The 23,224-nt window shown below is 41.2% G+C and overlaps 1 protein-coding gene across 1 annotated transcript in view; it reads left to right on the forward strand.

Annotated features, from left to right (window-relative positions):
* Positions 1-23,224, forward strand: part of LOC124776986 (xanthine dehydrogenase-like) — a 437,142-nt gene that overhangs the window by 313,301 nt on the left and 100,617 nt on the right. The gene's annotated exons all lie outside the window — the stretch shown is intronic.

Here is a 23,224-nt window from a genome sequence, read left to right on the forward strand (position 1 = left end):
TTTAAATCTTATGGCTTCAACAGGATCAGCTTCATGTTTCCAATATTTCAACATATCTTAAAACTGAGTTTAAATTGTTACATAGTTTGTTTATCACATTAGTTTGAGTCCAGTGCCACTCATTTCCACAGAACCTCTCAACTGTAAGTAAAATCACCACAGACACAAGACAACCTATCAATATTTACTTCTTAATATTAAGGTGAATGATATGCTGGATTACTGAACAAGCCTTAACACCTTTTCCACTTTTTTCCAACACTACTAATATTAGAAACTTGTAATTTATGGAATATGCTGCAAATATAGTTTTTCTCTGTGTTTGTCAGTAACAGTCTCATACTGAGCAAATAATCCTCCCACAAAATGCAAAACTTTTATTTCATTTTTTTCTATCTCTTTTGACAATACTACCTTATATGGATGCATATCAGAACTGCACCACGCAAGACAGGAATGAATGAACCTTTTGTAAAGCAACTGCACAACCTTAGAATCCTCCTGATAATTATCAAGATTTCTGTTTGAGATTACACACATTCCAGTCATCTTGCAATACCTTTGATGTCAACATGGTTTCTCAGGATATCGTGATACTGGTGGATAAAATATTAATCAGAAGTATTGTTACATTGTACCATCCATTTCATCATAGGTTACATCAGCAGTATAACAGCTCCTGGGCTCTCTTATGGATATATATTTGCCTCAAAGGTGCACATCTGGCATCTAACAGCCCCACACTTTGTTCATGGTATCTTCCACTGGTTCTTTTAAATGACACTCTTCTTTTCCTATCCCTTTCAACTTCTGTTACACATTCAGAGCATTCTTCTGTCCTTTTATCTAAAAATGAACTCTTAAACAGAGGATAAGAATACGTAAAACACCTTTGTTGTCTCAGACGAACAGTTTTACAACTGACAATGACTTGACAATAGTCAAATGGACAGAAAGCAAATGGCATATCCCATATTGTGACTTTTGCACATGTTACCAACGTGAAAACTGAATATGGCATTACTAAAATCAATAGACAATAAAATCAAATCCAAGGAAAATTGTCTGCAGGAAGAAAGTTTTTCTACATTATTTCGGTGACCAGCCAGGCCATTTTCTTCAGCTACCATGAGTTTTGCTGTTACGTGTAGTCGGCCCTGAAGGAAACAGCTGGGTTTGGCATTTGAATATTGTTGTAAAATGGAAATAACAACTCAGAAGAACACCTGGAACACTTCATTAATCATTCACATCAGGTAAATCTGAGAGGTCTCATCTAAGAGAGATGCTGGAATGAACTACATTATCCTGTTACTTTATTTCAAAACTACTTATTGAGGTCTAATGTACAAGAAGTTCTCCATACAGTAACCTGTCTGACAGGAATTTCTGTGAGCACATACCGTGTTGATCATTTAGTAGGAGAGAATTGTGTCAAAAAGCATCTGAAAGTCAACAATCATCAACCTGCTAATACTTAAGTTGCCAAATCATACTGTCATCATTGGAGGGGACTTCAGTTATCTAGCAAAGTATTAGGATAGTCACAGTGTTATAAGTGATGGAAATGACAAGATATCATGTGAAGAAATGCTAAAGCCTTCCTCTGGAACATAGAACATATAACTGATGAGCCCACTTGTGATGGAAATATTATGTATTGCAATGTGGGCTCCCAGGTTTTAGAAAGTAATGGTCTGCTTCAGGCGCAATGCTTTTCTTGTAGAGTACTCAACTGGAGGTTATTGATTATTCTTGTAATGCACTTACACTGATTAAAGAAATTGATGATAAGTTTTACAGCTTTTCTTTCTATCAATTCTGTCTCTTTCATTAATTAAATCTTTTAGGGCCCCACATCAAGATATAATGGTGAAGAACATGTGAAATAAATATTTTTTAACTTACTCCCTAAGTGACTGCCTTTTCCCTCTGGGATATGTCATCCCCACAACTAGATTTATATGGCCATTCTACCTTAAATCATTTTGCACAGTTACTTCTAAATTCACATTGAACCAAAAATGTGTTAACATTAGAAAATTAAACAGTTCATGGAATTATGTAGGTAGAGAAGTAAAAACTGACACACATGCTTGACATGACATGGAGTTTGATTGAAATAGAAAAAGTGCACAAAATAACTAACAGATGGCACTTTGTATGATATAAAAGCAATAGTCAGGATAACAATTGATTTTTAGCAAAGACGATGTTCTTATAACAAATGCTCAGCATGTCGGCTGTCATTCATCAACAGTACCTGTAGTCATGGAACAATGTTGTGAACAGCTCTGTACAGCATATCAGTAGTTGTGGTGAGAAACTGCCATTGAATGTTGTTGTTTAGCATCCATAATGAGGTTGGATGATTGAAGTAGACATGAGACATTAGGTAACCCCACAACCAATAATAAAACAGATTGAGGTCTGGGAACATGGGAGGCCAAGCATGGCAGATGTGGCAGCTCAGCACATGATCATCACCAATTTACCAAATGATGTGTGCAAGAGGTCTTTCTCACATGTAACAATATGGGGTGGAGCACTATTCTGCATAAAGGTCATACCTTCCAGCAGCTGTTTATCAGCCTTTCTCACTAAAGCTGATTTTGTACATGATTCTCAGCTGGTGTCACTGATATGTTGCTGTCCAGCACAACCTGTCCAGCACAACCTGTCAGTCAGTTTTTGCACTTGTTTATGGTTTCAGTAGCACCCCACATTATTTTATGCATGTATGTCAATTTCTTCCTCTCTACCTATCTTATTCCATGAACTAGTGCATTTTCAAGTGTTAACAGACCTTTCAATCACCCTGTACTTCACCGTTGTGACTGATTTTAACTATTAATCACTAATCATATAGTCAGATGATACAATGTATTCTGTCTATTTGTATACACTACATTCCATATATACTTCTTTAACATCAGCTGCCAATCTAAACATCTAGTGCTGATCATCTGTAAATCTTCTTACATTTTGTAACATTGTTTTAAAGATCTGACATATTTTTACACAACTGTTGTCTAATAATATCCTAAGAGAGTTAAAAGCGTTGTCCAAGCAGTTGTTCATGTGTATTGTGAACAGTTATCTTCCTATGCCACTTTCTTGAAATGTGCCAAACACCATTATCTCTTCTAAAAATGTTACCCCATTGAATAATAGGGGTCTTGAGTCATCAACAGATACAAAAACAAGTGTGAAGTTCTATGCTAGCTTTTGGATGAATCCTTTTTTGAACTAGAGTGTGTGCGCAAGCCAGTGCAAGAATTGCAGTACTGCTGGTAGACTAGGGTGAAGGGTTGTATCAGACAGAGTGGCCAAGAGGAGAAAAGAGGTGGAGAGTGGGAGGGAAAATTGAGGAAAGTTGGCTGACAGCTTGGAGGGAGGAAGTAGGTGTATGTAATACCAGTGTGGAAGAGAGAGACAGCAGTTGCATGGGATAGGAATATTACACACAGTCACTGGTGAGTTTGTGCAGTGCAAGATGACAATGACAAAGAGGAGTGGATTTTGTGAAGGTGGTAGAACAGAAGAAGGTGAGAACGGAGAAGAGGATGTTGGTCCAGGTTGTGTGACATTAGCGTCATGTGACAGGATAGATGTGGTTAGTTAGTTAGTTAGTTACGTGTTCCATTGATTAATAGCACGGAAAAACCGTTATGATGTGGAACGTGTCAAATGCACAAGAAATGCGCATAGGAAACAAGTGTTTTTATAATAATTATTATTATTATTATAGCCTTATACCTAAATATTTCTATTATCTATCCCATTCCCTTAAATGGCACAAAATGCATATATTATATCTCCAGATTTATTTACTCTTATTCAAGAATTCATCTATGGTATAGAAGAAGTTGTCAAGGAGGTATGATTTCAATTGTTTTTGAAACGATTACTGCTGTCTGTCAGACATTTTATTTCATCTGGTAATTTATCAAAAAGTATAGCAGCATATTTTACCCCTTTCTGTGCCAAAGATAGGTTAAGTAAAGGGTAGTGTAGGTCTTTCTTTTTTCTGGTATTGTAATCATGAATGTTGCTGTTGATTTTAAACTGGTCCATGTTGTTGAGAAAAAATTTCATTATTGAGTAAATGTACTGCAAAGCAGTTGTAAGAATTCCTAACCTTTTAAACAGATGCCTACAAGATGTGTGATTATGAACCCCAAACATTATTCTAATTATTTTTTTGAGCAGTGAATACCTTTTGCCTAAGTGTTGAGTTGCCCCAGAATATTATTCTGTATGACATCAGAGAGTGGAAGTATGCAAAGTATATTAGCTTACTAATTTCTACATCCTCAAAATTGACAGTTATGCAGATTGCAAAAGTTGCTGAACCTAGTCGCTTTAGGAGATCCAAAATATGACTTTTCCAATTAAGATTCTTATCTATATGTACACCCAAAAACTTAGTATGCTCTACTCTGGCTACTGACTTCTTTGATGTGTTATGTTTATTGAAAGAATTATACTTTTTGCAGCAGAAAATTAGATGTACTGTGTTTTTTTCAAAGTTCAGAGCAAGCCCATTCGCAGAAAATCAGTTAATAACTTTTCCAAAAACCTTATTTGTATCTTTTATATCGGACTTTCTTTTACTGGATTAATAATTATGCTTGTATCATTAGCAAACAGTGTCAGTTCAGCATCTTGTTTAACATAAGAAGGGAGGTCATTCACATATATCAAGAACAGGAGGAGACCCATGACCGAACCTTGTGGAACTCCTAATGTTATTTCATCCCAGTTAGATGAAGTGGCAAACTTCTTTGAATCACTTCAAGCATATAAAGACACTTTTTGTTTCCTGTTGTGTAGATATTACTTAATCCACTCGTATGCTGTTCCATTTATACCATAGAATTGTAATTTCTCTAACATAATGTCATGGTTCACACAATAAAATGCTTTGGATGTTGTTATTGTGGTATTCAGTCCAGAGACTGGTTTGATGCTGCTCTCCATGCTACTCTATCCCGTGCAAGCTTCTTCATCTCCCAGTACCTACTGCAACCTACATCCTTCTGAATCTGTTTAGTGTATTCATCTCTTGGTCTCCCTCTGCAATTTTTACCCTCTACACTGCCCTCCAATACTAAATTGGTGATCCTTTGATGCCTCAGAATATGCCCTACTAACTGATCCCTTCTTCTAGTCGAGTTGTGCCACAAACTCCTCTTCTCCCCAATTCTATTCAGTACCTCCTCATTAGTTATGTGATCTACCCATCTAATCTTCAGCATTCTTCTGTAGCACCACATTTCGAACACTTCTATTCTCTTCTTGTCTAAAGTATTTATCGTCCATGTTTCACTTCCATACATGGCTACACTCCATACAAATACTTTCAGAAGCGACTTCCTGACACTTAAATCTATACTCGATGTTAACAAATTAACAAATTTCTCTTCTTCAGAAACGCTTTTTTTGCCATTACCAGTCTACATTTTACATCCTCTCTACTTCGACCATCATCATTTATTTTGCTCCCCAAATAGCAGAACTCATTTATTACTTTAAATGTCTCATTTCCTAATCTAATTCCTGCAGCATCACCCAATTTAATTCAACTACATTCCATTATTCTCGTTTTGCTTTTGTTGATGTTCATCCTATATCCTCCTTTCAAGACTATGTCCATTCTGTTCAGCTGCTCTTCCAGGTTCTTTGCTGTCTCTGACAGAATTACAATGTCATCGATGAACCTTAAAGTTTTTATTTCTTTTTCATGGATTTTAATTCCTGCTCCAAAATTTTCTTTTGTTTCCTTTACTGCCTGCTCAGTATACAGATTGAATAACATCGGGGATAGGCTACAACCCTGTCTCACTCCCTTCCCAACCACTGCTTCCCTTTCATGCCCCTCGACTCTTATAACTGCCATCTGGTTTCTGTACAAATTGTAAATAGCCTTTTGCTCCCTGTATTTTACCCCTACCACCTTCAGAATGTGAAAGAGAGTATTTCAGTCAACATTGTCAAAAGCTTTCTCTAAGTCTACAAATGCCAGAAACGTAGGTTTTCCTTTCCTTAATCTATCTTCTAAGATAAGTTGTAGGGTCAGTATTACCTCACGTGTTCCAACATTTCTATGGAATCCAAACTGATCTTCCCCGAGGCCGGCTTCTACCAGTTTTTCCATTCGTCTGTAAAGAATTTGTGTTAGTATTTTGCAGCAGTGACTTATTAAACTAATAGTTCATTAATTTTCACATCTGTCAACACCTGCTTTCTTTGCGATTGGAGTTGTTATATTCTTCTTTAAGTCTGGGGGTATTTCGCCTATCTCATACATCTTGCTCACCAGATGGTAGAGTTTTGTTAGACCTGGCTCTCCCAAGGCTGTCAGTAGTTCTAATGAAATGTTGTCTATTCCCGGGGCCTTGTTTCATCTTAGGACTTTCAGTGCTCTGTCAGACTCTTCTCGCAGTATCATATCTCCCATTTCAACTTCATCTACATTCTCTTCCATTTCTATAATTTTGTCCTCAAGAACATCGCCCTTGTGTAGACCATCTATATACTCCTTCCACCTTTCTGCTTTCCCTTCTTTGCTTAGAACTGGGTTTCCATCTGAGCTCTTGATATTCATGCAAGTGGTTCTCTTTTCTCCAAAGGTCTCTTTAATTTTCCTTTAGGCAGTATCTATCTTACCCCTAGTGAGACAAGCCTCTACATCCTTACATTTGTCCTCTAGCCATCCCTGCTTAGCCATTTTGCACTTTCTGTTGATCTCATTTTTGAGACGTTTGTATTCGTTTTTGCCTGCTTCATTTACTGCATTTTTATATTTTGTTCTTTCATCAATTAAATTCAATATTTCTTCTGTTACCCAAGGATTTCTATTAGCCCTCGTCTTTTTACCTACTTGATCCTCTGCTACCTTCACTATTTCGTCTCTCAAGGTTACCCATTCTTCTTCTACTGTATTTCTTTCCCCCCCATTCTTGACAATCGATCCGTAATGCTCTTCCTGAAGCTCTCTACAACTTCTGGTTCTTTCAGTTTATCCAGGTCCCATCTCCTTAAATTCCCACCTGTTTGCACTTTCTTCAGTTTTAATCTACACTTCGTAACCAATAGATTGTGGTCAGAGTGCACATCTGCCCCTGGAGAAGTCTTACAATTTAAAACCTGGTTCCTAAATTTCTGTCTTACCACTATATAATCTGTCTGAAACCTGTCAGTATCTCCAGGCTTCTTCCATGTATACAACCTTCTTTTATGATTCTTGAAGCAAGTGTTAGCTACGAATAAGTTATGCTCTGTGCAGAATTCTACCAATCGGCTTCCTCTTTCATTTCTTCCCCCCAATCCATATTCACCTACTACGTTTCCTTCTCTCCCTTTTCCCACTATCGAATTACAGTCACCCATGACTATTAAATTTTCATCTACCTTCACTATCTGAATAATTTCTTTTATCTCATCATAAATTTCATCAATCTCTTCGTCATCTGCGGAGCTAGTTGGCATATAAACTTGTAATACCGTGTTAGGTGTGGGCTTCGTATCTATCTTGGCCACAATAATGCGTTCACTATGCTGTTTGTAGTAGCTTATCCGCATTCCTATTTTCCTATTCACTATTAAACCTACTCCTGCATTACCCCTATTAGATTTTCTATTTATAACCCTGTATTCACCTGACCAAAAGTCTTGTTCCTCCTGCCACCGAACTTCGCTAATTCCCACTATATCTAACTTTAACCTATCCATTTCCCTTTTTAAATTTTCTAACCTACCTGCCCGATCAAGGGCATTCCACACTCCGATCCGTAGAATGCCAGTTTTCTTTCTCCTGATAACAACGTCCTCTTGAGTAGCCCCACCCAGAGATCCAAATGGGTGACTATTTTACCTCCGGAATATTTTACACAAGAGGACACCTTCATCATTTAACCATACAGTAAAGCTGCATGCCCTTGGGAAAAATTACGGCTGTAGTTTTCCCTTGCTTTCAGCTGTTCACAGTACCAGCACAGCAAGGCCATTTTGGTTAGTGTTACAAGGCCAGATCAGTCAATCATCCAGACTGTTGCCCCTGTAACTACTGAAAAGGCTGCTGCCCCTCTTCAGGAACCTCACGTTTGTCTGGCCTCTCAACAGATACCCCTCCATTGTAGTTGCACCTACGGTACGGCTATCTGTATTGCCGAGGCACGCAAGCCTCCACACCAGCGGCAAGGTCCATGGTTCATGGGGAGCATGCTTTGGATAAGTCACTGAATATTCCTACTGGTGAGATTTTACTATTTAAAGACTCCATTATGTGGACAGTGAAATTTGCATATTGCTGTCTCAGTGGAACAGCATTTCTGAAATCCGAACTGTGATTTACTAAGTATCCCATAAGTGTTGAGATGGCTAACCCCTCTTGAGTACATTAGTTCCTCAAAAAGTTTTTTGAAAATGCTCTAAGCCATGATACGGGTCAGTAATTATTGACATCTGTGGTTTCCCCCTTTTTGTAGAGAGGCCTGACAATGGCATATTTTAACCTGTCTGGAAAAATACGCTGAGTCAGTGATGCATTACATATGTGACTTAAAACATCAGCTGTAATTGCTGCACATTGTTTTAATAACTTGTTAGAGATGTCATCTACCCCAACAGAACATTTATTTTTCAAAGATTTAATAATTTTATTTGACAGGAAGTTGTTAGATGAAGCTTAATCTGACTAAACTTTTTGATACTGACTCTTCCATGTATTGCCTGGCTTTTTCTTTCGAACTATTCTCACCAATTTTTTCTCCTACACTTAATAAGTGATTGTTAAATATATTGGCTACCTGTGTACTGCTGGTTAAGATGGTCTCATTCTCTTTAACAGTAATACTATCTACCCCAGTGGTTACTTTTCCTGTCTCCCTTCTAACAACGTTCCATATTGATTTGATTTTATTGCTGGAGCTGTTAATTTCTTCTCTAACATTCATATTTCTTGATTTCCTTACAACTTTTCTCAGTATATTACAATAACTTTTATACTGTAAAACTACTTCTGGATCTTTACTGGTTATTGCTGTCTCACACAGTTTTCTTTTTCTTTCTGAAGACCCTTTAATACCTGTAGTAATCAAAGGTTTCTTTGAAAAGTTTGTGGTGTTACATTTAGTAATTTTTCTTTGCAAAACAATGTTGAAAAAGGGATATAAATTTATCAAGAAATATGCTGCATTTATCATTAGCATTTGGCTCATTATATACATCTTTCCAGTTTACATTTCCTAAACTTTCTCTGAAGTGATTTATAGATAATGGGTTGAGCACCCTCACACTTCTACTTGATGGTTTCTGAAGTGTATGCCCTGTTAGGTTTTGTAAGTCATGGTCAGATGATCCATTTACCACAGGGAAAGCATGTGTTTGTTCTACATCCTCTGTGTTTGGGGCAGGGGGTTGGTGGAGATTGAGGCTAGGGAATTACAGGAACAAAGGGTTTGTTGAAATGATAACTCCCATCTACTTAGTTTGGAAAAGCTGGTGTTGAAGGTAAAGATCTAGATATGACTGTTTGTGAAGCAACCATTGAAATCGAACATGTTGTGCTCAGTAGGGTATTAGAGCACTGAGTTGTCACCCCTGCTGTTGGCTACAATTTGGTGGTGGCAATTCATTGAGTGGTCAAGTACACATAAAATGCAGTACAGAAATAGCAGCAGAGTTGATATATGACAAGGTTACTTTCACAGGTTGTCCTGCCTCTTCTCTTCTTCTTCCGTATCCAGTTGCACCGATTATATCTTCCCTTCCCAGTAATTAGCAATGTAGGTTGCTTTGTCATTGACTTTCAAAATATTGTCTTTAGTGCATGTTATAGACATATCTGGGCAAACCAATAGGTGGTCCAAGTCCTGTATTGCTTCACATTCACACCTATTGCTATCACTGTAGCCCCATTTAAATAGGTTTGATTTGCACCCAGTTACTCCAGTGCGCAGCCAGTTTAATGACCTCCAAGTTGTAAAAGGTAGTTGAAATCCTGCAGATCCCTCCTCAAGTAGTTCCATTCTGGAGTGTGGCACCATTTCTTCCCAAAGAGATAGCCGCCTTGCGACAGGCTTGGTGGCGAGCTCTTCAGTAGTTTCAATGAAACTCCTGTGGGATTTCAGCCGGACACGTTGTTTTCGGTGCATATGCATCGGGTGTCGAGGATCATTCTTTTGTTTTGATCTTTCGATCTCAACGGCTACTTGTCTGCGGATAGTGGGTGGTGCTATGCCTATGATGGGATAAATTTTGTCTTTGGGAGTTGGTTTGAGGCATCCTGTGGCAACGTACAATTTCGTTTACGGTGACGTCAACTTGCTTAGTGTGAGCAGAGTTCCTCCAAACTGGCACCGCGTATTCTGTTGCTGAGATACTCAGTGTCAGACCTGTGGTGAGCAAAACGTGTGGTTGAGCTCCCCATGATGAACCTGTTAGCTTCCGCAGTATGTTGTTCCTGGCACAGACCTTCTTTTTGGTGTTGTGACTGTGCTGTTTAAAAGTAAGTGTTCTGTCCAATGTTACTCCCATATATTTTGAGCTGTTTGTATGCTTCAGCTCTTCCCCTTGCCACATGACTCACAGTTTCCGTTTGGCTTGTTTGTTCCTAAGATTGAAGGCAGATACTTGAGATTTACTAGGGTTTGGTTTGAGGTTATTGCCTTCGTAATAGGTAGCAAGTTCTGTTAAGGCTCCTGTGAGATTCTCCTCCACTTGTTCAAAGGTTTTGTCCTGTGTGACCACTGCTGCATCATAAATGAACATTCGTGTCTAGTGGCTGATGGGAAGGTCATTTGTATAGATGTTAAATAGTATTGGAGCCAAGACACTACCCTGTGCAAGTCCATTTCTCTGTGTCCTCCATCGGCTGTTTTTAGACTGTAAGGTTACATTGTAGCGTCTGTTCTGTAGCATGCATTGCACAAACATAGAAAGGGTGTAGAGAAAGGGTTTAGTCTTTAGTGACATTATACACTTTCTGGGTAAGCAACTTATGGTTAACTGTGTCATATGGGGCACTGAGATCCAGGAATGCGACCCCAGTTACTTCTCCTCTCTGATAGCCGTCTTCAGTGTACTGTGTGAGATTAAGGGTTTGGCCACAGCATGATTTTCCTGGTCAAAATCCAGCTTGTTCGTTAATGAGGGCTTTGTCCACATAATCAGCTATGCGTTTGAGGATCATTTGCTCCAGCACTTTAAATAGATGACAAAGCAGTGAGACAGGCTGGAAATTTTTAGCTTCAGCTGGGTCTTTCCCTGGTTTTAGTAGCACAACAAGCCGAGCTTTCCTCCACAATTTAGGAATTTGCATTGTTATAATACATTTATTCATTAGCTCTAGGATCCATGCTTGTACTCTTGGTCCAAAATGTTTAATTTGCTCAGATCTCAGATCATCGAGGCCAGCGGCCTTATTGTTTTTCAAATCATTGATGGCGTCTTGTAGCTCCTGAATGAAGAAGGGGCGAGCTAGGAAGCTAATCTCCTCGTTCAATTTTCTTTTGATTTTGCCATTCCTGACCTTCCTTTTAGCTTTTCCATTCACGAGCAGTTGGTGAGCTAGCTGATCAGGTGTAACTTCACCGTAATTTGGTTGTGGTTATGTTGGGTCATTGCTGAGACTTTTGAGCAGTTTCCATGCCTTCCTACTGCTGTGCTTCATGTCCGTCTCTTGTAGGAGGTTGCACCACTTTTCATTTCTTGCTTCGGAGATACCAGACATCAGTACCTCACCTGCCTGGATCATTTCCTGTGAGAAAGGGTCCTTATTGTAAAGTTCTTCATACTTTTTCAGAGCTTCCTTGCTGTTACCATTGAGTCCAGCAACATACTGAGTGCGGCACCCTCTAGTTGAGCCTCGTCGAGAGATTTTCTTGACGAGGTCTATAAAAGTTTCATATGATTGTACTTCTGGTTTAATTTCCAAGATCTCCTTATCAAGGTTCTCTGTGAAGCGTCTCTTGAAGGGCATTACATCTGATTTGATTACTGCAGTAATGCAGCAAGTTATTGCTCTGTGTTGCGATCTTGGAATTGGGTCCTCTATTTGCTTTACAGTTTGCAGGGATACCTTCTCGGGGACAAAGATGTTATCTAGATTATATCCTTGTTTCCATCTTCCGCTGTTAAATGATGCAGGCAACTTTGGGTCATGTATCAATTTCAGTTTAGCCTTGTCTGCCCAGATCTCCAGCATTTCGCCATCGTCATTTGTCTCTTTATAGCCCCATGCGAGACCGTGACAGTTAAAATCTCCTAGTACAACTTTAATGTTTTTTGAATGGAAGTTTCCATGCTCTGTAAATTTGAACCTCGCACTGGGTGGTTTGTACACGGATGTTACAGTACATAAATGTTGCTCAATAGTTAAAATTTCTTTATTTTCTTCACAGGTCAAAGCACTGGAGCATACGTCTAAGTTAGGTTTCAGAAATATAGCACTTCCGTACCTTTCGTGTGGTCTCTCAAGAACTAATTTCATGCCCTGTATTTTTGATCTATGGCTAGTTGGTGCTCTGTGTGTTTCTTGTAACACTAAAACATCACTGTTGTTTCGTTTGCACATGTCAGATAATAAAATTTCTTTATTTACAGACAAGCCTTCAATATTGCAGGAAGTTGTCACTAGTGATGGTATTGATAAAGGCCTTCTTTGGGGCTCTTCGGGAGCTGTTTTGGCATCTTTGGTTTTGGTGCTCCGGTGTTTGCAGGATTGGCCGACTAGGTCATTTCCAGGGGATGCCCGATTGCTTGTTGTTCGTGTGGTGAACGCAATCTTCGTGGAGGCTCCTGCAGTGCCCCCCGCCCTGCCTCTGATGAGACAGGACAAATTTGTGATGGCACTAAAGTAGGGTGTGCTGAGTTGTACAGGCCTTGCACCTGGATCTTCCACAGGAATATGAGTGTATGGTCCATGTGGCAAGGTATTGGTAGTGGATGTGGCCTAGGGGTGGACCAGGATATTGTGTAGATTAAATTCACAGTGGAATACCACTTTCAATACAATGTGAAGCCCTGGGCTCCAAATATCACTGTGCCCAGAGCTGATAAACATTCCAGCCCCCACCCACCCAACAAGAGTTCATCTGTCTATCATCTTACTTGGAAATGAGAAACTACCTATCGACAATCCTTCCCACTCCTAGATAGTATCTGAAAGCTAGTGAAGTTTTCAGTCCTTATTAAGTGTCTGACAACAAATCAACACCTCTACTAGGCAGTCAGTTGTTACCTTTATTCCTAAATTATTTACATTCTGTCAGAACTTTTCATGCTATGTTTCCCCATTAAGAATGGTATACTAAGTTGTCTTTGCTAAGAAATCTTCAACTTAACTGTGTAATTGTTCTGATGTTTTATAAGTACATATTGTTACGACATCAAATTATTTTCAAAAGTTAATAAACATGCTACTAATCTTGACTAGACAGTTTATTTCTCGATCTCATGAATGGACAGAACAAGATGGACATCACATGATTAATGCTTACAGTTGTCTTTATTTATGTACTAGTGTGATAAAATGTGTGCAAAAAGCAACTGCTGCTAACATATACAGATCAATTATTTAACAGTGAAATTCACCAACAGCTATGCAATTGAGATGTTATTTTATTTTAACTACCAGTTTTAGCATTCCATTGTGCCATCTTCTGTGGCCTGCATAATAATACTGTTGTGTGTATCAAGATGTACTACAGCAAGCTTTACAGAAAGTGACAGGTAATAATTAAAACATTTAAAACTATAAGATGACAGTAGCAGCATTAAGATAAATCTCTGCGTACATCCAGAATCTTAATGCTGCTACTTTTATCTTGTAGTTTTAAGTGCTTTTATTGTTACCTGTCACTTTCCATAAAGCTCACTGTAGTACACTTTGATATACAGTAGAAGTATACTCTTTTTTCTTATGCAGGGGCACAAAGATGGCATAATGGAATACCAAAACTGGTAGTTAAAATAAAAAAAAAAAATCTCAATTGCACATCTGTTGGCAAATTTCACTGCTAAATACTTGACCAGCCACTGTTCCATGCCCACAATGGATGAACAGAGACTGACAATACTGATCATTAAGGAAGCAATACATATCCATACAGCCAGTAATCTGATCAACAAGGATACCGGATTATAACTGAGCACAGCCTGGAACCCTGCATTGGCTACTGTTAAATCACACCGTGAAAATCAAGATTCTTCGCTAATGGGCCCATCATAACACTGGCCTAGTACCGCCACTGGTGAGTAATGTCTGGCCCCACTTGACAAACGTAGCATACAGCGCATGTGCGGGAGAGCCACTCTATGATTTTTGGCAGCGGGAATTTGAATATGGCAAATCACTGCGCATGCGCGATTTCCCCTGCTGCGCATTCTTCGTGCGCGTGTTCTAAAAATGGGGCACCAGTATGCGGATACCACCAGTTGTACCCAGCCATGAGCAAGGTTGAACCACCTGAAGATGTTGGGCAGTTGCTCCGAGGAAATATTGTGGAATTTGCACAGTGTGATCCGGCGGCAAACTCGTGAAGACTATGTATAATACTGATCAAGTCCTAAAGTATGTCCACTCTGTGGTTCAGTGCAAAGGGATTGATGTTAAATGTAAATAAAACAAGTTAGTAGAGACTACACAATGCTCCTCAGAGCAGGGCAAGCTATTTTTAAGTAAAAGACCCAACCAAAGTCCAGTTGACACAGTGTCAGAGTTCCACCTGTTAGTAACAGCGTCCCAAAAGTAAATAACCATAAACTGGCACATATATTCATTGTATCAACACTTTACTTGTTGAATCCGAACTAACTCATTCTGGCTCTGGGCTGACCTATAGGTGGAATTTTTCAGAGGGCATTCTTGGTGACATGTGACCTCTGCATAGTGGCACTATTACAGTTGACAGTAAAGTTGCATATATTACTTGTTCCTCATAGTAACATCAGGTGGTGCCATTGCAGTTCTTCCCATGCCAATGGAAATGGTTTGGAGGGAAGAAGCAGGCCATGAGTTGTGCGATGGAGCCACTTCCAGGAAGGGCAGCAGATAGATGCCAGGGACAGCATGGCAGGGAAACAGGGCAGGATGTGGCTTAAAGGGAATAGCATAAGCCACCATGAAACCAGACAGTCTGTAGTAGAGGGTGATGGATCTGGAAACTGCTGACAAAATTGGTGAAGACAAAGTTGATTCTGATGGTGCCACAGAAATCTGTGGGTGTAGGCCATGGTATACATCACGTAACCATGTTCTACATCTACACCTACATTGATACTCCGCAAGCCACCCAACAGTGTGTGGCGGAGGGCACTTTACGTTCCACTGTCATTACCTCCCTTTCCTGTTCCAGTCACGTATGGTTCGCGGGAAGAACGACTGTCTGAAAGCCTCCGTGCGCGCTCTAATCTCTCTAATTTTACATTCGTGATCTCCTCGGTAGGTGTAAGTAGGGGGAAGCAATATATTTGATACCTCATCCAGAAACGCACCCTCTCGAAACCTGCCGAGCAAGCTACACCGCGATGCAGAGCGCCTCTCTTGCAGAGTCTGCCACTTGAGTTTATTAAACATCTCCGTAACGCTATCACGGTTACCAAATAACCCTGTGACGAAACGCGCCGCTCTTCTTTGGATCTTCTCTATCTCCTCCGTCAGACCGATCTGGTACGGATCCCACACTGATGAGCAATACTCAAGTATAGGTCGAACGAGTGTTTTGTAAACCACCTCCTTTGTTGATGGACTACATTTTCTAAGCACTCTCCCAGTGAATCTCAACCTGGTACCCGCCTTACCAACAATTAATTTTATATGTTCATTCCACTTCAAATCGTTCCGCACGCATACTCCCAGATATTTTACAGAAGTAACTGCTACCAGTGTTTGTTCCGCTATCATATAATCATACAATAAAGGATCCTTCTTTCCATGTATTCGCAATACATTACATTTGTCTATGTTAAGGGTCAGTTGCCACTCCCTGCACCAAGTGCCTATCCGCTGCAGATCTTCCTGCATTTCACTACAATTTTCTAATGCTGCAACTTCTCTGTATACTACAGCATCATCCGCGAAAAGCTTGGGTGAAGATCATCCCACAGATCTAGGTTGGGTTTTGTCTGAACTCATAGGCCCAAACCAGGGTGTCCGCACAAAAGGGAGAGGCTGCAGCAATGAACTGTGGTGGTGGACGCAGCAATCTACGAAGATTCGATGAGGCCAGTCATGAAGCTATTCCTTCAGTTTATGGCATTTGATTGGGGTGGTCCTGTAAAATGCTAGAAAATTAGAGAGTGTTAGATACTGTGTTGTACACCATTTCCCTGTGGAGCTGAGTCTTGAAGGTGCAGGTAAAGTTTTCTGCATATGTGTTAGGACGAGTGAAAAGGCATCCTTTGAAGGTGGTGAATCCTGTTATGAGTGCAAAACTGTTGTAAGTCATGTGATGTAAGTACCATCTTACTTGAGATCAACATACACGAGATACCTTTAAGGAAAAAGCTTTCTTCCAAGACCACTTGAGTAGCAGCAGAAATGACCCGGGATTTGTGGAACACAAAATGGAAATAAGAAAAAGAATCAGTCACAGCCAACCACGAAAGCTCAAAGTCAGATCAGTGAAATCTAGGTGAACATATTTCCAAAGTTCTGCAGAGTTGTATCATAGAGAGAATCACTGGACAGTGTGTCTTGAAGGGCCTGACAGGTGAAACATTTGTAGAGAAGGTTCACAGTGTCAGAGCCAGTATTGGGCCAGAACACATGTTGCCACACCAAACATTGCATCTGATACGTACATATGGGCAATGTGCAGGAGGCACAGCAGTTGAGCTCAGAGAAAGCGAGAAGTCAGGGTGCAGCAGTAGTCTTCATCTGAGACCCACAACAGAACCTCTTGGTTTAGGTGCAGTGGATTTCACTGTGGTAATTTTTGTGAACTTCATCCAAGGTAGGTAGGGAGTAAATTTCCACTATAGATGTTGTTAATTTTCACCTTAAAGTTATTACAAAGTCTCAGAATATCTTTGCACTTGCATACTGTTACCATTGACCGTGGGAAACAGGTGCTAACACATTTTCATGAGTGAGTCTGTCCAGTTCTGTTTTGAGAGCATCCTTTAGAGCTGGAGGCTTGATGAGTTTTGAAGAAGCACAGGATAGCTGCCACCTTAAGTGTGACATTAGCTTTGAAATCAATCTCCTTCCCCACTCTAGTTGAGAAGATTTGAGCATACCTATCAGAGAGCTTTTAGGGTGGCACTAGGTCATTTGGATTGCATGGTGTCTACTATTTCACAAACTGTAAAGCCAAATAAATTGAAAAACTCTACCGCAAAAACATTTTTCTCCCTGTGGTCAGCTACCACAAGTAAATTTAGTGGATGAGTATCTTGTTTCTAAACGAGTTAAATGGAAAGTTTCCCTAGTAGAGCCACATTATGGCATCTACAGCCCCAAAGGTTTGTCTTATCTGCTTATAAGGTCAGTGACCCTAAAATTAAGTGGATAGATTTAGCAAGGGCACAGAAGCACCAGTGTCAAGGAATAACTTCATTGAGTGTTAGCCTACAAATGCATCAAAGATCATTTGTTGGGCTGCAGTCCGAAATGTTTGTACTTTAGTAAATTTATCATTCACTGGGTTCATTTGCAAAGATTGTGGAATATTTGCTGCAGAACTGGTAAAACGTACCTCTTGGAAGTGTTCCATTTTTTTCCACACCTGTGGCGTGTTGCATGCCAACGGGATCATGTGTTCTGAATAAAGCAATGTTTACAGCTGAGCAGTGGCACTGCTGCTGACATAGCTGTTGATGCAGTTGTTTAGGAGGTTTATCTAGACCATGGGAAAAGCTGGAGCCTCACCAGAGGTGGCATGATGTCCTGCACAACCAGTGCCAGTGAACTGTCACAATGCTTTCTTCCTATGTAAACAAATTCTGAGCTGCACAGGCAGTTTCATAAGTTTGAGTTATTTAGCTTACTTCCATCAGAGAAAGATCTGATTTTATCTGTGTGTGTTTCTCACTTCCAACTCGAGGGTAAGGTTCACTTTAACATCCCTGATTAGAGAGTCAGTCTACTTTTGCTTGGCCAAACATTCAAAATTGCAATTCCCACTTAATTCATATATGATGGTGCTCCAGTCTGCATAAAAGTGACAGGGGGTTGGAGGGATTTTTCCACTGCCAAAATTCCAGCCTTGTTGCAGTAACAAGTTTCTTTGTTGAAAAATTTTCTAGTAATAAAGAAAACATTATAGGCAACTCAAGATTTACTTAATTCATTAGTGATTTAGTTTCTGTATTAGATGGTACAGTTCAGTAACATGGCCTATTGTCTTTCTGTGTCATAAATTTAGCAAACCATAAAATTTAAGTTGTTGGCAGTAAGCATCCCATTCTTCTCTTTGTTTGTTAAATGGTGGAAAAGCCATGAACAGGGTGATATATACATGTTCCTGTTACATTTGCTAACACTTGCACTGCCTGTAATGTTGGCACCATTAGCTCTTTAGAACCCCAGATGATTTGGATTAGTGGTTGGCGTAGTTCTTCCAAATCCACATTTTCACTTAACCTCAAAGATGTTTAAAGTCTAATTTGTATGCATCGCAGGTACTGGGTTGTTGCCACTACCAATCTACACTCAAAAGTAGTGCTCCTTGGAATGCTGTAAGCTGTCTATAAGTAAACAATCCAACCTAAATCTAGTTCGTGTAAGATCAGAGTTCCACTTGTTAGTAAGAGTCCCAAAAGTAAATAATTGTAAATTGGCATGCATGTCCACTGTATTAAAACATTACTTGTTGAATGACAACTAGCTTAGATCAGCCCCCGATCCAGCTTATATGTGGGATTCATCAAAGGACACTGGGGGTAATACCACCATAACAGTTGACAGTAATATTGCTGCAGCTACTCAGTTTCCATAGTGATGTTAGGTGGCACCATTGCCCTGTGCAAGTTGAAATGGCACAGTATGACAAACCCAGTTCCTGGAGACCAGTCTTTTGTCTCATGATGATACTCAATTAGCGGATATGCTGAGTTGCGATAGGCACAATAAAAAGATTCACATAATTAAGGCCTTTGTCAGCAGTACACACACACACACACACACACACACACACACACACACACACACACACACACACACACACTCACATAAACGGCACATGCACACACATCTGCAGTCTCAGAGAGCTGAGACCATACTGCGAATAGCAGCACCATTGAATGATGGGACTGGTGACAGGATGGGGGTAAGGAGGAGGCTGGAGCAGGGAGGGGGAGGGATAGTATGGTGGACAGTGAAGTGTTGCAGTTTAGATGGAGGGCAGGAGAGAAGGTGCAGAGGGGGAGGGGGTAAGTAGCGGAAAGGAGATAAATAAAAGAAATTAAAAGACTGGGTGTGGCAGTGAAATGACGGCTATGTAGTGCTGGAATGGGAACAGGGAGGGCCCTGGGTGGGTGAGAACAGTGACTAACAAAGGTTTGGCCATTCATGCAGACAGACAGCTTGTTGGTTGTCATGCCTACATATAATGCAGCACAGAGGTTGCAGCTTAGCTTGTAAATTACATGACTGGTTTCACAGGTAGGCCTGCCTTTGATGGGGCAGGTGATGTCAGTGACCGGACTGGAGTATGTGGTGGTAGGAGGATGTATGGGACAGGTCTTGCATCTAGGTCTATTACAGGGGTATGAGCCTTGAGGTAAGGGATTGGGAGCAGGTGTTGTGTAAGGATGGACGAGTATACAGGGCTATTACAAATGATTGAAGTGATTTCATAAATTCACTGTAGCTCCATTCATTGACATAAGGTCACGACACACTACAGATACGTAGAAAAACTCATAAAGTTTTGTTCGGCTGAAACTGCACTTCAGGTTTCTGCCGCCAGAGCGCTCGAGAGCGCAGTGAGACAAAATTGCGACAGGAGCCGAGAAAGCGTATGTCGTGCTTGAAATGCACTCACATCAGTCAGTCATAACAGTGCAACGACACTTCAGGACGAAGTTCAACAAAGATCCACCAACTGCTAACTCCATTTGGCGATGGTATGCGCAGTTTAAAGCTTCTGGATGCCTCTGTAAGGGGAAATCAATGGGTCGGCCTGCAGTGAGCGAAGAAACGGTTGAACGCGTGCGGACAAGTCTCACGCGTAGCCCACGGAAGTTGACGAATAAAGCAAGCAGGGAGCTAAATGTACCACAGCCGACAGTTTGGAAAATCTTACGGAAAAGGCTAAAGCAGAAGCCTTACCGTTTACAATTGCTACAAGCCCTGAACCCGATGGCAAAGTCAAACGCTTTGAATTTTCGGTGCGGTTGCAACAGCTCATGGAAGAGGATGCGTTCAGTGCGAAACTTGTTTTCAGTGATGAAGCAACATTTTTTCTTAATGGTGAAGTGAACAGACACAATGTGCGAATCTGGGCGGTAGAGAATCCTCACGCATTCGTGCAGCAGATTCGCAATTCACCAAAAGTTAACGTGTTTTGTGCGATCTCACGCTTTATAGTTTACGGCCCCTTTTTCTTCTGCGAAAAAAACGTTACAGGACACGTGTATCTGGACATGCTGGAAAATTGGCTCATGCCACAACTGGAGACCGACAGCGCCGACTTCATCTTTCAACAGGTTGGTGCTCCACCACACTTCCATCATGATCTTCGGGATTTCTTAAACAGGAGATTGGAAAACCGATGGATCGGTCGTGGTGGAGATCATGATCAGCAATTCATGTCATGGCCTCCACGCTCTCCCGATTTAACCCCATGTGATTTCTTTCTGTGGGGTTATGTGACAGATTCAGTGTTTAAACCTCCTCTACCAAGAAACGTGCCAAAACTGCGAGCTCGCATCAATGATGCTTTCGAACTCATTGATGGGGACATGCTGCGCTGAGTGTGAGAGGAACTTGATTATCGGCTTGATGTCTGCCGAATCACTAAAGGGGCACATATCGAACATTTGTGAATGCCTAAAAAAACTTTTTGAGTTTTTGTATCTGTGTGCAAAGCATTGTGAAAATATCTCAAATAATGAAGTTATTGTAGAGCTGTGAAATAGCTTCAATCATTTGTAATAACCCTGTATTGTGTAGGTTCGGTGGACAGTGGAATACCACGGTCGAAGGTATTGCTGGTGGTTAGTAGGTTTGATATGGACAGAGGTACTGATGTAGCCGTCTCAGAGGTGAAGGTCAACATCTAGGAAGGTGGCTTGTTGGGTTGAGCAGGACCAGGTGAAGCAAATGGGGGAGAAGTTGTTGAGATTCTGGAGGAATGTGAATAAGGTGTCCTCACCTTCAATCCAGATAGCAAAGATGTCATCAGTGAATCTGAATCAGGTGAGGGGTTTAGGGTTCTGGGTTTTTGGGAAGGATTCCTCTAGATGGCCCATGAATAGTTTAGCATAGGATGGTGCCATGCAGGTGCCCATAGCCATACTGTGGATTTGTTTGCAGGTAATGCCTTCAAAAGAGAAGTAATTGTGGGTGAGGATATAGTTGGTCATGGAAACTAGGAAGGAGGTTGTTGGTTTGGAAACAATAGGGCATCTGGAAAGGTAGTGTTCGACAGCAGTAAGGCCATGGGCATTAGGAACATTAGTGTACAGAGAGGTGGCATCAATAGTGACGAGCAGGGCACCGTGTGGTAAAGGGACAGGAACTGTGGAGAGTTGGTCGAGGAAATGGTTGGTATCTTTTATGTAGGAGGATAGGTTCTGGATAATAGGTTGAAGGCGTTGGTCTACGAGAGCAGAGATTCTCTCAGCGTGGGCACAGTAACTGGCCACAATGGGGTGTCCTGGGTGGTTGGGTTTATGGACTTTACGAAGCATGTAGAAGGTGGGAGTGTGGGGAGTGGTAGGGGTAAGTAGGGAGATGGACTCTGGGGAGAGGTTCTGGGATGGGCCTAAGGGTTTGAGTAGTGACTGGAGATCCTGCTGGATTACTGGAATGGGATCACTGTGGCATCGTTTGTAGGTGGAAGTATCTGACAGCTGATGGAGTCCTTCTGCCACATAATGGATGCAGTTCAAAACAGCGGTGGTGGAGCCTTTGTCAGCAGGTAGGATTATAAGGTTGGGATCAGTTTTTAGATGGTGGACTGTGGTTCTTTCTGTGGATGTAAGGTTAGTTTGCATGTTGAGGGATTTGGGAATGATGTTGAGGGAAGGTTCAAGGTTAAGAAATTGTGGAAAGTTAACAGGAGGTGGTTTGGAGGCAGTGGGGGTGTATCATGGTTGGATAGAGGAGTGAACTGAATTTGGCAAGGTTCAATATTGGTCTTTGTTTGAGTCTGATTGGTTGGGTTGGTAGCGAAAAAGTGTTTCCACTGTAGGGACTGGGAGAAGGAGAGAAGGTCTTTAATTAGTCCAGCATGGTTGAATTTGGGAGTGGGGAAAAAGGTGAGGTCTTTGGAAAGGACTGATAGTTCTGTGGGACTAAGCCTTCTGGAGAAAAGGTTCATTACTGTGTTGCGGGTCTGTTTAGGTTCTGAGTTCTTTGTGGTGGTGGGAGGTGTTTTGGGGGATGGGGTAAATGTAGTAGGTCTGCAAGACAGGCTATGTCAGCTATGAGGGGGCATGGGGGAGGTTTGGAGGTGGTTGTAGAAGTGGTGGACAACGTTACTCCGAGGCGGGCATAGGAAGTGAGTAGGATGGAGAGTTTTTTGAGGTGGCATTGTGCATGTTGCTCAAGTTCCTGCAGGGCAAGGGTTTCAGTGTGTGTTATGGGTTCCAGGAATTTGGGATTGCATAGCAGGAGAATTTTGCGGATGGAGAGAAGGTACTGCAAGGATGGTTTTGCAGGACTATGTTGGTGAGGGCTAAGGATTGGCGGAATCTGAACAGGTGGAGGTCACTGTGAAAGGAGGGGTGGCAACCAGAGACGGGTAATTTGATGGTAAGTCCATTAGCGAGGATTTCAAGTGCCAAGCAACAACGCAGGAACAGTATGTGGGACTGGGATCTGGCTAGGAATAAGGAAACTTTTCCGTATTGGCGCAGATGAAAGGAGCATGGATCCATGGTGGTGCAAAAAATGCAAAAATTATTTCTCTCGTTTCCGCTACTGCACCTTTTATCCTGCTGTCCGCCACTCCCACCATACTATCCCTCCCCCTCGCCACCCCAGCCTCCTCCTTACCCCCACCCAGTCGCCACTCCCATCATGCATTGGTGCTGCTGTTCGCAGTGT

The sequence above is a fragment of the Schistocerca piceifrons genome, chromosome 2, assembly GCF_021461385.2.
Source record: "Schistocerca piceifrons isolate TAMUIC-IGC-003096 chromosome 2, iqSchPice1.1, whole genome shotgun sequence".
In the NCBI taxonomy this organism is placed as follows: Eukaryota; Metazoa; Arthropoda; class Insecta; order Orthoptera; family Acrididae; genus Schistocerca; species Schistocerca piceifrons.